Source organism: Ursus arctos, unplaced genomic scaffold (genome assembly GCF_023065955.2).
Source record: "Ursus arctos isolate Adak ecotype North America unplaced genomic scaffold, UrsArc2.0 scaffold_9, whole genome shotgun sequence".
NCBI classification, from domain to species: Eukaryota; Metazoa; Chordata; class Mammalia; order Carnivora; family Ursidae; genus Ursus; species Ursus arctos.
Window position 1 is genome coordinate 59,132,284 of NW_026623111.1, and position 13,778 is coordinate 59,146,061.

At 44.5% G+C, this 13,778-nt stretch overlaps 1 long non-coding RNA gene across 2 annotated transcripts; it reads right to left on the bottom strand.

The window, feature by feature from the left end:
• Positions 1–1,339: 1,339 nt before the first annotated feature.
• Positions 1,340–7,930, bottom strand: LOC123001623 (uncharacterized). Of its 2 annotated transcripts, XR_006410692.3 has the most exons (3): positions 7,743–7,930; positions 4,894–5,019; positions 1,340–4,224 (listed from the first exon to the last, which is right to left on the bottom strand). It is a non-coding gene; the product is annotated as an uncharacterized LOC123001623 (long non-coding RNA). The 2 variants fall into 2 exon arrangements; XR_008958474.1 differs by having other exon boundaries at positions 1,340–5,019.
• Between the last annotated feature and the right edge of the window lie 5,848 nt (positions 7,931–13,778).

The window sequence follows — 13,778 nt, forward strand, 5'->3', positions numbered from 1 at the left end:
TCATGTCTCTTATCAGCCATAGTCTTTACACATGTGTGAAGTATGCAAGACGATTAGGTGTTTATCCCCATTTCACAGATGAAGAAATTGAGGCCTAGGGGGTGATAATAAGATAATGAACATAAAAGCACTCGGTCTACTGCAACATAGCACACAAAAGCAAGATTGTATCTGGGCTTTTGTTGTCACACAAACTGATAAGCAATGGGACAGTGCCCAAAACCTGAGTGTCCCAAGTCTTTCTTCAGTGTTTTCTGCCCTAGATCTCAAAGGAAAACTCAAAGAAGGCTAGCGGGTGGAGAAAGACAGTCCCAAGCTTATGCAGAAGGAGGAAGGTATGAGTTTGACTGATGTGGTTGGATCCACAAGTCTGGGAGGGCTGGCAGAAGGAGGGGACAGGCTGGACAGGCTGAGGCCAGTTTGGTGTTCCCAGAAGTAATGTCTGAAAATTGCAGCCCGCGTGATAGTAGGTATGAAATGGGAGCTCAACATAAATAATCTAAAAATGGAGCAAATTAAGTAATAGAAATATCTCCCCAATGAAAGTGCTTTTGAAGGGAAGTCAAGCTCAGAAACAGAGAAAGCAGTGAGACAGTATTAGGAGTGTGTTTTAAAAACCAAAACCTACGGGGTTTTGTTTTATCCTTGCAAGCGCTGGGAACGATGGCTTGGATTTCACACAGGAAGAACACAGAACCGGATCTGGATCCCGGTCAGTGACTTCGCTAATAAGAACCAAGAGAAGCAAACTGAGTGTGGGTTACTGGCTGGAAATAAACATAAATCAGAAACCAAACTTGCACAAAATTACACAAGCTGTACATCCGGTCCTATATTCTCTTTGGAAGATTTTTGAACACTTCTTTTTCTTTCTTTCTTTCTTTCTTTCTTTCTTTCTTTCTTTCTTTCTTTCTTTTTTCAATCTCTATCTGCTCTCCTAGTGTATCCTTCTGAGTCTTCGCTATATAAAATTAAAACTGGTATTTCCATTAGGCTAGCTGGCTACTCAGATATGAGGACCTTCAACTCCTCATATCCCAAAACAGAAAATAGAACTCATTGTTCTCCCAAAAAATACATTCTCCCTCCTATATTCTACATCTCAGGAGTGGCTCCCATCCACCCAGTCACCCAAACCAGAAATCTGGGTGTCCCCTGTGGGTGCTTTTCCCTCATGCTATCTAAGCTGTATCAAACCTTCTCCAATCCCTACCCTTCTCTCCATCTCTTCTTGCCCCCTTCATTCAGGTCCCCATTGTTGCAGGATTTCTTCTTTGGTGCCCACGGTTCTTGCTCACACCGCTGCCTCAACGAAAGCAGAGGCAGACCAGATGAAGAGTGGTGGGCAGCAGAGCAAAGTTTATTGAGCGATAATAAAGTGATAGTACAAAGCTACTGAAGAGGGAGGGGACACAGAGGGTTGTCCCAGAGTTTCTAAGTCTAGGAGTTTTTATGAACTTGTTGGCAGGGTGTTTTAATCTGATTAACCCTCGCTGCGGGGTGGGGGGGGGGTACCCAATCAGGTTTTTGTTGTCTATCTATCACATGGGAAAGCCTGGAGGGCTCCTTCCAGAGTGGTGTAAAGTCCTTTTAAAGGTGGTTTCCTCTTACGGCAGGGGGGGGGGGGGGGGCTTGTCCCTGTCTGCCTTTCTTCCAGCTATCCTTCACCACCATCCTCATCACCCCCACTCAGGTAGCTAAGACAGCAGTACAAGCATCAAACCTCAGCTGCTACGTCCCGACTGCCTGCGCTCTGCCCCTGTCCAGGGCTCCCACTTACCCTGCAGTAACAAGCTATTCTGCCCGTAGCCTCCTGGCCCCGCAGACCTACGCTGAGGGCCAAGAAAAGGGAAGGCTTTGAGACCCACCAAGAAAAAGAACTGAGGAGATGGGCACAGGTCATATCAGTGACCCAACAGATGACCAGGTGAAGCTGCCCGGGCCATGTGGCTCCACTCTGCAGCCTCCTAGCACTTACAGCCTTGTTTAAAGGGTGGAATTATGTGACTTTAATACATTCGCATGCTTGTGCAACCATCACCACCGACTATCTCCAGAACTTTCCATCTTCCCAAACTGAAAACTCTGTGCCCATTAAAGACTAATTCCCCACTCTCCCTTCTCCCAACCCTTAGCCACCACCATTCTATTCTGTCTCTATGAATTTGACTATTCTAGGTACCCCATCTAAGTGGAACTGTACGTGATTTCTCCTTTGATGTCTGGCTTGTTTCTCTTAGAGTAATGCCTTCAAGATTCATCCATGTATAGCATGTGTCAGAATTTCATTCCTTTTTAAGGCTGAATAATATTCCATGGTATGTATGTACCACGTTTTGTTTATCTACTTATCCATCAGTGCACACTTGAGTGGGTCCGCTCTCCAGCTATTGTCAATAATGCTGCTATGAACATGGGACATGGCTCAAGTCCATGCTTTCCATTGTTTTGGATATATAACTCAGAAGTAGAATTGCTGAATCATACAGAGTCTTTTCATTGTCTTTTAATGTCTTATCTCTCCAATAACACCATGAACTCATTAAGAGAAAGACTGAGTCTGGACACAAATTCTTGTTGAATAGCTGATCATTAACTTGAGCCAAAAAGATTTTGTAAGAGATAAAGTTACAAAGATTAAGGGTTGGCGGGGCAGGAGGGGTGGGGGGCCTTCAAAAGGTTCAGATCCTGGCTAAATTTACAAAGCTTTGATTAAGATCTTCAGAGATGACAGGGTGGGAGGAAGGCTCCTAGGGAGGTTTTATCATGAGCAGTTGAGTTCACAGGCCTGCCTGCAGCCACACTACCTGCATCCCTAGCCCCACTCTGTTACTTCCCAGCTTGGAGACTTCCGCACCTTACTTAACCTTTCTCTGTAAAATGGGGATAGTCCTGGTTAGTTCATAGGGTTGTCGTGAGGTTCAAACACACAAAACATTTAGAATAGTGCCTGTCACCTAGTATGTTCTCAATAAATTCTGGCATTATTAACAAAATCAGAACTGGATCAGAGCATGGGTGAAGTTTGGAATATCCCGAGAAAGTGCACATTCACTAGCGGTTCCACTTTTCACACAGCCCATTTGGTTGGGAAAGTAGTTACCATTTGTTTCAAGTACGCATTGCCTGATTATTATTTTTATGTGTTATTATTATAGGTTATTAACATTTAGGGGTATGGAAAATGAGGTGCAGAGATGTGCAATCACTTGGCCAAGGTTACATGTTTACCAAGGGCCTGAGCCTAGTTTTAAATCTAATCTCAAAGGAAAATAGTCAAGGGGTGAAGCAGAAGGATGAAATACTCCTGTTGAATTTGGAAGCAGTCCCAGGGTGAGAGTGGAGGCCTTCAAGGGGGTGGGGGAAAGCCTTGTGAACCATTCTTATGGGGGAAGGAGAGCTGCTAACTCCCAGGACAGCACTTTACACAGGCCTATAACCAGGCAGACCTTGCCTGGGATACGCTGACTAGCCCCCGGCTCCCCAGCCCCCATCCACACCTAGCTTAACACTCAGGGAAGGCATTGGGACCTCAAGCTCTTATGGCAGAGATGGCTACTTGCTATCCCTGTATTCATTCTTCCTTTCCCTCTTGGTAATCCGCTGTGGTTTTTTATCTGGGCACAACAGCACCTAGGGTCAAGATGACCTTTCCAGGCCTCTTTTGGAGCCTGGTGTCACCATGGTTATGTTCCAGTCAATGAAGTATTAGTTAAAGAGTTTTTTTGTCAACTTTGAGAAATGTAAAAGAAATGGTTTGAGCTTTTTGCTTCCTTCTTGTCCCTCCAAAGAGCAGCTGGAAGCCCAGCCACCTATCTTGGAAACCAGAGGACCACAGAGCTGAGAGGAGCCTCCACCGTGGAGCTATTCTTGTCCTGAAGCATCTTCACCCGGAGCTGTTGTATGCGGGAACGAAGTGAACTTTATCTTCTTTAAACTACTATTTGTTTCGATATTCTGTTCCATTTTCTGTTAACCGAGTCAACGCTCATGCCCTCTGTTTAGTAGAACCCGATTCTGGTCGTGTACACCTGGCCTTCCTGTGCTCAGACCCAGGTATAAGAGACCAAGGTCCTGAAACTGCAGTCCCGCCCCTTCCTCAACCACCCGGAGAGAGAGGAGAGCATAGACTCAGTTTCCAAAAATACTTCTTAGCCTTCTGTATCTTTCGGCATCTTCTTATAAACAAAGATAGGTAGCCATGGGACCAACAGCTTTATCAGTCTGTCAAGTTAGCAGAAAAATAAAGCATTGTTTTCCAAGTCTATTAGAAAAGAAACCAACTATCAAAACCCAATCATTCTAGCTCTGTTGATTGAATAGTAATAGAAGATGTTATTCATAAAACTGAAAAAAATGTTAATAAAGGAGTATAATTCTTTTAGTTTTATTCTATACCTGATTTCCCCCTTGGAAAATAAATGTGATTTGTCTGAGGAGCCAATTGTGATCGCCAACCCTGTAGCCATTTGTTTGTGTATTTATTCATAATTCGTTTAGAATACAGCTATTCATTCTTTCATTCAAAAATATTTGTTAGTATTTCAAAGTGAAAATTAAACAACAACAAAAAAGCAACTAAAAACTTAAGTAGAACTCCTTCACCCGTCCAGCTAGGTACTGGAGGAACAGAAATGCAGCAACCTCACCCCTGACAGTCCAGGGAATGTACGTGTTAGTTGAGAAGAGAAAAAAATAATGCCCAGGAAGGAATTAAAGCTTATGCTTCAGACTGGGCTGAGACTTTCCTGCTAAGAGCTGGTCCAAATACAGGGCACATTTTACCTACATGAATATGAAGGCTCCATTAAAATAAACAAAGTGACTGTCTCTGGGGAGAAAGAAGAAGGGCCAAGGGGTTGGGGCTAGAGGAACAAGCCTCCACAAACTCACCTCTGAAGTGCCCATCTTGCCAAAAATTTCTGGCCATTTTCATGTCTCATGCTTCCAATGTCTCCCCTCCTGGAAGCCCACGCCACCTGCTCCAGCTAGAGGGTAAGCCACTAGGTGCTTCGGAGCCTAAAGCATAAAATGAAGTGTGTCAGATGAGGGTTAGCTAAATAATTTCTGAAATCCCGCAAGGCTGAATGATCTGAAATTCACAGAATAATTGTCATTTATTTGAGCACTTATTAATATGTCAGATATTTCACATTCATTGTCTTTTTTGATTCTTATAACTGTAAGAGGTACATATTTTTATTACATTCAATTTACAGATTAAAAAAATAGAGACACGGAGAATTCAATATCATGATCACAAGGTCACAGAGAAATGGCAGGACCCAGGACTATCAGACTATAAAGCCTGTATTCTTTTTTTTCCCCAAAGATTTTTATTTGTTTATTTGAGAGAGAGAGAGCATGAGTGAGAGAGAGAGGAGAAGTGGGGAGGGGAGCAGCAGAGAGAGAGGGAGAAGCAGACTCTCTGCTGAGCAGGGAGCCTGATGCAGGGCTCTATCCCAGGACCCTGAGATCATGACCCGAGCTGAAGGCAGCCGCTTAACGGACTGAGCCACCCAGGTGCCCTGAAAGCCTATATTCTTAATACACATAGGACAGGTGCCACCTTCTAAATAGCTTCTTCCACCTCTCTGTCTCACGATGTTGGTAGCCCCTATACCACACTTACCCATTCTCCTTGTTGCATAACCATTTATATAAATGTCTTTCCAAAATATGAGTTCCTTGGAAGAGGGAATGTGTCCTGATCATTTTTGTAGCACTGTCTGCTTAGAACACAGACCTGGCACACAGTAGGTGCCTAAATGTTTAGTTAAGTAACTGTATCAGTCACCAAAAACCTAGCGATCGCGAGCATGCTGCATGCTCACCAAGCGTGCACGAAGATTTTGCACCTTTCCCTTGCTCTGCCATGTTATTATTAACGAGCAGGTCTCTGAATATACACAGTCTTCATATTTACTGAGCACTTCCTAAAAGCCAAGTGCTATGCGAGGTCCTTTAAAGCACACAAAGATAATTAAGACCCAGTTGCTATCCTTCTGGAGCCAACAATTTACAAGACAAGATAGACACATAAACAAATAAGTTGGCTGCAAAGCTGATTGCCATAGGAGGTGAAGCAGAAACATAAATATAACATTTTGTTGAATTTGATGCCACTGATCAGAAGATGCTTCGCTATTTTAAGTATTACTAAAATAGAAAAGTTGCTGCTAATTAACCTCTGCACACCATTGCTTTGAAAATGAATCCTTATTACAGAGATGTTACAATGCTTTTAAAACTTGGCTCTGGAATGAAGTACTACTGATACAAGTAGCAACATGGATAAACCTTTGAAACACTATTTTGTGTGAAAGAGGCCAGGCACAAAAGACCACATATAGTGTGATTTCGTTGATATGAAATGTGGTGAATAGGCAAATCTGTAGAGATAGAAAGTAATTTAGTGGTTGCTTAGGGCTGGAGAAGATTGGGGGCAAGGAGGAGATTGATGGCTAAAGAGTATGTAATTGGGTTGCGGGATGATGAAAATATTCTGGAATTGATTGTGGGATGGTTGTACAACTCTGTGACTATGCTAAAAGCCACTGAATTAGACATTTTAAATGGGTGAATTTGAACGGTATGTGAATTCTCTCTCAATACAGCTGTATCAATTTGGCTATATCTCCAAAGAGTGGGTTGGGAGGGCAGGTATTGGTGGGGGGAGAGTAAATCAGATGGGGAGAGATCTAGGGAAGCTTTTTGGAATGGGCATTGACACCTAGCATATGGGTGGGAATTGCACCATGCAGAAATAGAAAACGGGGTGGGGGGAGGTGATCCGGGCAGAGGTAAGAGCTTAAGCAAAGTCCAGGAGGCCAGAGTACTGGATAAAGTGCAAGGAGAAGCCCAACGAAAGGAGTGGTTATTGGAGGAAAGGCTCAAAGGCAAGCTAGCCCACATGGAGGAGGGCCCTGAATGCCAGACTACGGGCTGTGGCTTTTCAAGATGTAAAAAGAAGCCTTGAAATTTTCCCCAACTGCCAATCTTTAAAATTTTGGCATCCCTATGCACAAAAGGAATGCATTATGAAGGCTTTTCTTCCAGCCACAGGGCACCATTATTGACCTGCCGGGCAGTAAAATTCCCATTGGAACTTGGAGCCAGAAGACAAAAAGGTTAGAAAGGCAAAGGGCATTGCCACCGGAAGCCCAGTGCTTAAACAGACGCTGGGAAGAACCAGGGTTTCTGGCTGGGAGCCACGAAATTCCAAAGGTCATGCCTGGCGGCAGAGCCAGGAAGCTGAGCGCAAAGAGTCATCACCACGCTAAGAGTCACACAGGAGAAATTAGACTCACGCTTCTCTCTCAAAGGAATTGAAAATTGAGAACAAAATGAAACGGGGAGGAGGAAGCGTGCAGAATTAGGGAAAGAACACAATTGGTGTCCGGGGGGCTGACGGGAGCCAACGGACTGAAGAATGAGCTCCCGGGCTCAAATACTGTCTTTCCTAAGCCGCACCTGAGTGCGGCATGAGCCCGAGGCCCCAGAGGACACCGGGGTACAAATGAGGCACAGATCAGGGCTGGAAAGGCATGCTCCTCGGTGATTCCCCTGAGCGGGGCAGGTAGGGAGCAGCCCCTGTGTGCCCGCCTCCTGATCCTGACTTTGGGAAGGGGACTCCGGGCAGCTCTGCTACCTGAGTCTGTAAAAGCTTGTGGAGCTTTTACAAGTTTTAAGAGAGCCGATTATCCCATTTAAAGAATATAAACCGCACAGTCCACTCTTACCCTTCTCAAAAGTGCCAACACAGTTCCCAAGGTGTGCAGAGGACCGTGATCTCAGAACAGCTGCTATAGAGGACCCCCAGCACGCTCAGGCTTTCTTCCGCAGAGGAAACAGCCTTTCATTCGCAATAATAGTGTTCAGGCTACGCCGTGCAGAACGCAGCGGCAAGCAAAAAAAGTAAGCTATTGGCAATGTGTGCTAAATGGAAGTGTTTATTTACCTGCAGTGTAAACCCGCCCACTACTACAAAGGATCAGAGGCCGCTGATGGCATTTTGTGCCTGTTAGTACTCACTGCCCTTGGAGATTAAGTGCTCACAGACGTCACGCAGTCTGGGTTTTTCCAAACAAAATCTGAAACCCTCTCTTCTTGGTCTGTACCCATGTACCCATAAAGAGCAGTCACAGGAAGAACTCCTTGGCCAGTCCGGTGGATCTGATAAGGCTCTCGCTTTCTTCCTTAAGGTCAAGAGAGGCCTGTACCCTGCCCCCTTCCTGGATCCCCGGTCAGCTTTGCTCTTCTCAGCCCCGAGGCTGTCACACCTGGGCGCGGGCTCCAGACAGAGCCATAAAGGCAGGAGAGGGCAGGGCAGAGGAATCTTAGTCTGGAAGGGCTATGAAGTTATGACTGTAATGTGACTGGAAGTGGGCATTCCTGTCAAAACGGTAGGCGGGGCTGAATGTAGTCTTGGAGGGCATCCCACAATCCCCTTGGGCTCAGTCCCAGACAAAAAACCTAAGGACCTACTCCCTCCGAGACCCTGATTCTGTCGGGTCTGGGACCAGTGCAGAAATCTGTATGTGTAAGAAGCATCCCAGACCACACTTTCAGAAACACTGAGATAGAAGGTATGGGACACCTTCACAGTGCCTGAAACTCACCCACCTTTATCCTCTGCAAAGGGTGTCCTCCTGGATAAGCTACCCAAACCGACCATGAACCCGCTATTCAACCTGACATCACGTGGACCTTTACTGCATCGTTTACACCCAATCTGAAGCATGTGATGGAATGCTCTTTCCAGTGAGCAGTACCTACCCCCACCCCCCAGGCAGTGTCAGTCCCTCTGTCTTCATTTATCAAAATCCTACCTATCCTTCAGGACTTAAGTGCCACCTCTTCCATGAAGTCTTCCTTTATCTTTTGGGTTTTTTTTCTTTTTTTCCTATTTCTTTATTATATTATGTTAATCACCATACAGTACATCCCTGGTTTTTTACGTAAAGTTCGATGATTCATTAGTTGCGTGTAACACCCAGTGCACCATGCAAATCCTCTTTCCTTTAAACTTGCATTTGCCCTCTATACTGTTCATAGGATGCTTACCTTGTTTGTTTATTTGTTTGTTGTGGTCATTTGTGCACATTCTCCCTGCTGGACTGAGGTCCTAGATGGCAGAATGTCCTCCATTCTACCTACTTTTTGGACATACAAGGCACAAAGGAAAATAATCCCCTTAGAAATTGGAGATAAGACAAATCAGGTGAATACCTGTTGGGTTTTGCCCACCTGGAATTCACCTCCCTTCTTCTGGTAACGGCATCATCATGATACACTCACTCTCTGTCCAGGCACAAAAAACAGATCTCAGGAGTAGTCATGTAACCAAGATCTAGACAATCCAGGCACTCTGTCTCCATAAACACCATGGTTCAGCAATGGGCGCATAACCCAAGCCAGGCCAATGCAATTTAATTGTAGAAGCTTTTAGTGAGCTATTGAGAAAAAGAGAAGCTTTTATTCAGCTGGACTTAAAACTGAAAGGACGTGTGCCTGGAGCCTGTCGGAGGCCACCACTTAGCCAGAGCCTACTTGAAGATGAAGCCAGTGTGCAGCAGAACTGATACAAGGACTGGGTTGATGACATTGTTTGAACCCTGCGATCCAGCTGTGCCAGAAACTTTGAAATTACATAAACCAACAAATTTTGACCTGGGTTTTCCTTTGTAATTAAAAGAACACTGCCTAATGAATCTTCTGAAATTTCAAGTGGTGTAACCTATACACTCAAAGCCATCTTCCTGTCAAAGTGTGATGGAAAAATTTGCTTACACTCCATGTTTCAATAAAGAAAAAATAGACGGTGCCTGGGAGGCTCAGTTCGTGGAGTGTCCGACTCTTGATTTTGACTCAGGGCGTGATCTCAGGGTCATGGGATCCAACCCGGGTTGGGTTCTGTGCCCAGCACGGAGTCTGCTTGAGATTCTCTCTATGTCTCCCTCTGCCCCTCCCATTCATGCACATGCTCTCTCTCTCTAAAATAAATAAATAAATCTTAAAAAAAAAAGAAAGAAAAGATGGATATTTCTAGGGAGCTGGAACTACAATATCTTGGTAATGTAGTAAGTAAAAACATAATGAATTATCTATTGGCCTGAATTGTGGCCTCTTGTGTGAACAAAAGAAAGATGGAGCATGGAGCCCCAAAAGTCAGCAACTGGCAATGCCCATTTGGGCTCAGATAAGGAGGAAAAGCATCCTGGCTTATGACCTCAGGTACTTCTGGTGGGTCTGTACCTGTTGCAGGTCAGCTAACCCCAGGCTCTTCTACAGAGTTCAGTGTTCACAAGCAACTTCATGACGATAACTTCCCCTTAAAATGGTGTTCAGGGAGAAGATATGTTTATCCACCAGTATCGAAGCTGCATAACAGTTTGCGATCTCATTGTAAACAGGTAATTTGGCTCTCTGGTTTTATAACCAGGCTCCAAAAGCTTGAGTAACTTGAGCTTTCCTTTTGTGCTGTGAAGACAAAGTCAAAATTTTGGCCCAGGAAACTGATGGTCAGATCCCAGATGGTGTCGAGTTCATCCTGGAGTCCTTTTTGTGCACAGGTGTTCTAGCGTCTGTGATTTATTTTAAAACATGTGTGTTCGTTAGGTTAAGTCAAAACCCTGGAACTAGTCAAGAAAGGGACAGGCAGCCAGCATCCCATCAGAAAGTACCCTGCTCCAGAGTCAATCCTTGTGTTATCACACTTCAGCCAATAACCAGCAGGTTTCCAATAAGTAAACTCAGTGTCAGAAATGGGGTTTTATTGGGAAACTAGTGATGCTTTAATACACATGACTGATGTTAGAAATGGGCCTTCAGTGGTGAAATTAAAGGCATTCGAGTTAGGTAGAGACTAGAAAATACTGTAGAGGTCCTCTCTGTCTTTACATAGCAAGGTACAAAACTCTGGTAAGGCCTGAATCTTCAGTGATGTGCCTGAGACTTGTTTGCTAACCAGTTGCATGACTGAGTCATTGATTTCTGAGGATTTCTGGTTGTACGATGCCCACAAGACGTGATAGCAGCCCACCTTGAAAGAAGCTCTCATGTGGAGTCTGGAGGAAGCACCTAAAAGGGCTGAGACCTAGGACTTAGGCTCCCTGAACTGTTGTATGAACTGTGTGTGTGTACTGGCTAGTGAATAGTTATCTAATAATGTCTGTATGTGTGACAGGATTTGGTTTCATTATAACCTGGTAGTGAGGTGTGGGGAAGTAGTCAATCATTACTTCCTGGAAACTTCTCTGGGGTCTACCTTTATCTACCCACAAGAACCTAGAGATTTGCTTGACCAAAATGGCTTATTCCAGGTCCCACCACCAGACCATAATTCCCATTCCACACCATGACCACAATACCTCAGGCTTTTCCTGTTGAAGGTTAATGGCTGGTACATAGAAAGGCCTTCAGAAATACTGGTTAATGAGCTTGGTGAGTTAATAGACGAATAAATAATTTAGGTGAGTGCACGGATGCAATTGGAAAGTAGTAGAGTGATCGTTGTACTCACTGAGAATCTACTGTCTAAATTCTTTCATAAAGCTTTCCCTTCCTGCTCTGCTTCCCCCCATGACAAAGTAGTGAAAAGTACACTTTGGGTTAGATCCTTCTAAATCTCCTAGGATATGGGGTGCTTTGCTGGCTCAGTCAGTTGAGTGTCCGAATCTTGATTTCGGTTCAGGTAATGATATCAGGGTTGTGAGATCGAGCCCCGTGTGGGGCTCCATGTTCACAGAGGAGTCCACTTGAGAGTTTCTCTCCCTCTCCCTCTGCCCCTCCCACTCATGTGCTCTTGCTCTCTCTAAAATAAATAAATCTTTAAAAAAAAAATAAATCTAGGATATAAACTCTTCAAAGGCAAAAATTACATATTTCTGTATTCTATAAAAAATCCAATGTGCCAAACAGAATATATTTCATGAGAATTGGCTGATAATGTGAGCCTAATGAAGATAGTAATACAAATAGCTAATAATATTAAGTATCTACTCAATGCTAGACACTATTCAAGTGCTTTCTAAGTGGTAGGTCATTGAATCTACACTGTATCCCCATACAGAAAGCATTATTATTTCCATCTGACCATTGAAAATTCCAAGAAATTACATTACTTGCTCAGGGCTTATAAATTCCAGGGCCTGAGGAGCGCCAAGCCCATGCCCTGGTCATTCTGGTTGTGGAATCTCTGGCTGCAGGATGTTCCCCAGAACAACAGGTCTGGACTCTAGATCAATGGCTATACTTTGCCTTAAGGAGTTAGCCAGTCCCTTCCCAGATTCTTCAAGGATTTAAAGTACATGTGTACTTCTCTCCCTTCATTGGGGAACTCCAAATTTCTCATGAAGATCAGCATTCGTAGACTCTGCCAGGACATCTGTCTGCGTGATCTTTAAAATGTTGGCAATTTCAGGATCCCTCAGGACCCCAAGGTTCAGGGAGAAGGACTATTGCCCTTATTGAGAAGACCTGGCTTTACCTCAGACACTGATGTCTTTTTGTTTTCCTGGATTGCTGGGAACTGATTTCGAAAGCAAACAATGCCATGCTTTCTGAAGGGCGTTACATAGGAAACAGATGTTCAAATTCAGCTTGGGTTCATATTCTTTTGTGGCAGATAATTTCTTGGCTCACCTTTCTGCCTGAGGCACTGCCACCCAGCCAATGTTTGGTGGGGACTCAGTCCCAACAAAGCAGCCAAGGATAAAAGCCTTCTGAGCAGGGCATTGTGACAAGACTACCTCTGGCTTCGGCAGGCAGCCGTCGGAGGCCCTCAGGAGAAGCCAGCATGACCATCAGGGGGGACGGGGGTGTCATTGGCTGCCAGGCTTTGCTGGCTGAGAGCCCCAAGCCTCATGCTAGGGCTCTTAGCATGATGGATGGCAGCAGGCTGGCGGGCCCACGGCACAATGGTGACCTGAGAGAATGCGAGGCACAGCTCAGACTCTGGAGGCACAGAGGAAGAATGAAGTAGGATGGAAAAGAAACTTCCAGTGTTTCAGAACCAGGATGAGAAACTGTTCATACTTAATTGGAAACTGAGGAAGATAAGCTGCATTTCCTCCCATCTGGCAACTGACCCAGGAAGCCCTCCTGTTTCCAACAGCCACTTTTAGCTGCATTTTGCTGAGCAAACATAACTCTTCCAACAAACCATAAGGTCAACCTTTTAAATCTCTTTCAGAATTGTGTGGGGAAGTGAATAATGTCGGGGGTCAGGAGGGTCAAGGCAAAGGGACTATGTTTCATCAGGGTTTGTTTCTTCTTTTTTCAAGTTGATTGATTTCCTATGTTGAATTTAAACAAACTACCAATAAACTTTTGAACTGTGTATGCGAACTTTCTCACTATATTCATTCATAGTTCATCTTATAGACCCAAAAAAGCTCTAACACTACCCCCAAATTTCCACCTCCCTTTCATTTGAGCCATCAAACCAATTCTTTTTTTTTTTTTTTTAAGATTTTATTTATTTATTTGACAGAGATAGAGACAGCCAGCGAGAGAGGGAACACAAGCAGGGGGAGTGGGAGAGGAAGAAGCAGGCTCACAGCAGAGGAGCCTGATGTGGGGCTCGATCCCATAACGCTGGGATCACGCCCTGAGCCGAAGGCAGACGCTTAACCACTGTGCCACCCAGGTGCCCCCATCAGAACCAATTCTAAGTCTCAATCAGGGAAAATAATATAAGATTTAAGAAACCATAAAAGCTAACACAGGTAGTGCCTGCCAGACACAGGGCTTTACAAAATAACTCGTTAGTCTTC